Below are 4,234 nucleotides of genomic sequence, written 5' to 3'. Positions count from 1 at the left end.
TTAAAACATTTTTTTCATATTTTTTGTATTCATATCATTTTACTTAATTCATGGTTATTAAAATAAGAAAAATGAATAAAAAATAAATATGAAAATATTTATTTTCAATTAAAAAAATAAAAATCCATAAAAGTAAAAATGATTAAACACAAATATATATAAAGAAAACAAAGTAAAGGAGAGCACAAGGTTCTTATCTTGAGGTGGGATCGAGTCCCATGGAGGGCATTTCATAATTAAAGGTCTCCTACAGAAGCTGCTCTCAACCTAGTGTTGGGGACAGCCTATTATCTCACCTCCCTCTTACCCCATTATATATGGGAACAAAGACAGCCATTTACAGTTAAAGGGCAACCATGGAAAAAAAGAGGTAGGCAATTGCAAGGAAAGCCCTATGTCCATCCAACTGACTTTTTCTCCTTGTTATTCTATTATTCAATGGAAATAAAAACGTGTTTTAAATAAAATATAAAATAATAATAATTAATGATGAAGAAACCAGGAAAACTCACAGCTAATCAGGTTCAAATACATGGCGTGAGAGACATTTGTGGAAACTTGCTTCTCCTCCTCATTTCTTCCTGTCTTGCTCCTTTTAAGGCAAAACTATGTACCATCCTGAATCTTTGATGTTTCAGTAGATTTTTTGACAGACAAATCATTTTCCATTCCAGATCTTGTAAGAAATTCGACGGTGATTTTCAGACAACAAACAGAGAAGAAACAAGGGAGCAGAATGTCTAATTTAGGGCAGAAGTCTCCTGACAGAGCAAGCTTTGTCAATCTTCTAAGCCAGTACTTGAAAGAAAAGAGGAATCTTGGGGATTTCAGCGTTGGAATCTCTTCAAACCTGATGCTAAAGGTACCTTTTTTTTTGTTAGCTTTTCTATTGGTAAATGGTTGGCTTTTTGGTTGATTTGTCAAAGATTGTTTCCTTTTTGTCATGTGGGTGTTTTTAGAAAGAAAAGTTCTCAGGTTTGAGAAGAAGGATGGTTTATAATATTCATGATTTGGTTTTATTTGCAGGGAAACAAGCAAAGACAATGAATCTTTTGTCCTCCATGGTTGATTCTTCAGAGAGTTCAAGACCAAATCTCTTGTCACCTCTTCAGAGAGTTCAAGACCATCTCTTGTCACCTACATCAAATGTGAAAGCTGCAGATTTCTTTCCAGGCAGCTTTGGTGCCACCGGTTCCAAGGAAGACACCATTAACAAGACAGTTCTCAGGTGTGTTTGTGTTTTGTTTTCCGGTGAACAACATGTATGAACTTTGAGACAACGTGTATGAACTAGGAAGTTTGTTTTTGTCGGTGTAGGAAACGGGTAGCAGGGGAAACAAAGAATGCTCAGCTGACCATATTTTTCAATGGCCAAGTGGTTGTATACAACGATTTCCCTCCGGACAAGGTGAAGGAAATCATGCCTTAGCTAACCAAGGAAGCTCAACTACATGCACCGATGTTAATGTTTCCGACCCCACCATGGAAAACCGAGCTCTAACGTCGATAAAATCGATACCGATATCCCTGACTTGAACGTCGCCTCCGCAACTGCGATTACTCCGGCTCAGGACACTTCGGTGAGCAACGTCAATACGGTGGTTCGGATTTGCAGATCGCGAGAAGGAATTCACTTCACAAGTTCTTCGAGAAGAGAAAAGACAGGTAGAGATTTTAAGTTGTTCATATTCGACCTTGTTGCTCTTCACTACAATATTGTTGAATGGTATCTCACTGAATTGATGCTGCATTGTTTTCAGGGCGGCTGCAAGAGCACCGTACCAGTCGAACAACAACCGAGTCTCGCTGCCTCCGTCTAAACCCGACGGAAACAAGCCGTCGTGCGAGGAAGGTCGATCATCAAAAGACACACCAAGATGCATTGATCTCAATTTATAGTCTATAGATGAGTTCATATGTTGTAACTTCAGTTATACCTTTTAGTGATTATATGCACAAGGATGCTAAATTATTAACTATTGTCGCTCGCCATTTTTTTTTTACTTTTACCAATATGTTTCTTTTTTTTAACTAATCTGACACAACTGAATTGAGATCTGATTTCCCCCCTCTTTTCATGCAACTTTAATCCATTGGTACTTATTTTATCATATACGAAAAAAAAATCGTAATTTAATCAAATCCTTTAACCCCAAATTATTTATATATATTCAAATTTGATTCAAAATAAATATCAAATTAAGTTAAAATCTACGCCATTCAATTATGATTAGGTTTTTCTCATATATTATTTCTATTAAAATCTAGTTATTTTATTAAATGATAATAATTTTTAAATATTTGCATTATAATATCGTATATTTAATTTTTATATAGTATATTATACATGTGTAAAGAAAAATAACACAAAGAATTAAAAAAAATAGGTCTAGCCAATCCTGGGCCTCAATGTTGGAGTCCGGTTTCAGCCATTTCTGTTTCTAAATGGTCTATTCTTTGTCAGGCTTCTTTGTCCAAATATCACCTAACTAATAATTCTTTTTTTTAACCAAACATTAATTTTAAATCAATTCTTAAAATGACACTCATTTGATCAAACCACTATCAAGTGTACTTTAATGTTTAATTAGATAATTAGATCATTTGACAAGTACACTTTTACTTTTTATCTTAAGGGGTTTAGGTTTAAAATATAGAGTACATAATTCAATATGTGTTAGATCCACTTACACCTAGTGTGAACTTTAGTTTTACACCTTTTTATGATCGTTAGATGAAAAAAATCAAAGGTTGAGATTAACTCATTATTTTTTCTCAGTGAATATCTTCACATTTCATAATGTTAATCATAGCCTTTGATTTTCCCTCATCCAATGATCCTAAAAAAGTGTAAAACTAAAAAGTTTTATACTATGTAATTGGCTCTGCCCGTTTAAGATTTTAAGATTTAAAAAATAGATTTTAAAATTTAAATAAATATATATAAACTTACACAATTTATATATCAAAAAAATTATTCTTTTAATTTATACATACACTGATTTTACACACTGCACATGTAAAAAATACTAAATAAAAAGTTTGAACCACAAATAAAATGCATATATATATATTAACTATAATTACCAACAGGGGTTGGTTCAAGTAGTAAGTAGCTTGATATCGCTTAAGCAATGTCTCAAGTATGAGTCCTTTTGTATGCAAAAGATTCTTATTGGGAGACTCATCCACGAAAACCAAGTATGCAATGCAGCTAAGAGGACAACTAAAAAAAATATAATAACTATAATTAAAATACGTGCAATTATTTTTCATACATTATTTAATATATCAATAATATATTAAATCTATACTTAAGTTGAAGTTAAAAACTATAAAAGCAATTTAATATAATAGACTTTTAAAGTTTTTACATTTTATTAATTAAACATTAAAGTCATACATTTCAATCAACAATCTCTACAACAGAGGATTAAAAACTCTAAATTTACATCTTCCCTCCCCCCAACTTATAGATTCAATAACTAGTAATAGTATACAATTCTCCTTTCCTTTCTCTTTTTATAATATATATAATAAATGGTATGAATCTGAAGTTTCATAACCTTATTCCTATAAAATTATATTCCGTTAATCAGAACCTGCAAGTTATCTTACCAGCCTTTTATAATAGGGTAAACTACATATTTAATGCTCACATTATTACTTTTATTTTATTTTGGTGTCTAAATTTTATTTTTTCTAAAATCATGCATAACGTTTAGTTTATATTTCAATTTAGTATTCCACCGTTAAAAAATTATCATAACTTCTAATGTGACTTTTTTCAATGATGATGTGATATTATCTGATGATAATATATCAATGTTTACCGTTAAATTCTTAATGACGAGAATCAAAATGAAACTTAACTAAAACATTTGATACATTTGATATGATTTAAAAAAAAAATGTTAGATATTAAACTGTAATTTAGATAATAAACATGCAGTTATCATTTATAATATTAAATAAAAGGAAAAAGACACGTGCAAACGTGGCTTTGTTATATTTGCCGTTAGCAAAACACAAGGAATATAGAGTGGTAAGTTTATCTTTCCCCTTTCCTCAATATGATCCCGCTATAAATACATACATTTTTGGAACCACTCGTATCCCCTTCCACTCTTGAGGGGCCTCTTCTATTTTTCCAGTTTTTCTTTTCTTTTATTTTTTTCTTCAAAATTTTCTTCTCTCACTTTCTCGAGGCCTCCATCCTTTGAACCCTAGCTGG

At 31.6% G+C, this 4,234-nt stretch overlaps 1 pseudogene; it reads left to right on the top strand.

Annotated features, from left to right (window-relative positions):
* Positions 1-654: 654 nt before the first annotated feature.
* On the top strand, positions 655-1,992 carry LOC120191505 (annotated as a pseudogene).
* Positions 1,993-4,234: the final 2,242 nt, after the last annotated feature.

Source organism: Hibiscus syriacus, unplaced genomic scaffold (genome assembly GCF_006381635.1).
Source record: "Hibiscus syriacus cultivar Baekdansim isolate YM2019G1 unplaced genomic scaffold, ASM638163v2 tig00004122_pilon, whole genome shotgun sequence".
Classification (NCBI taxonomy): Eukaryota; Viridiplantae; Streptophyta; class Magnoliopsida; order Malvales; family Malvaceae; genus Hibiscus; species Hibiscus syriacus.
The sequence above is the reverse complement of the archived record's forward strand: the minus strand, read 5'-3'. Positions and strand labels throughout refer to the sequence as shown.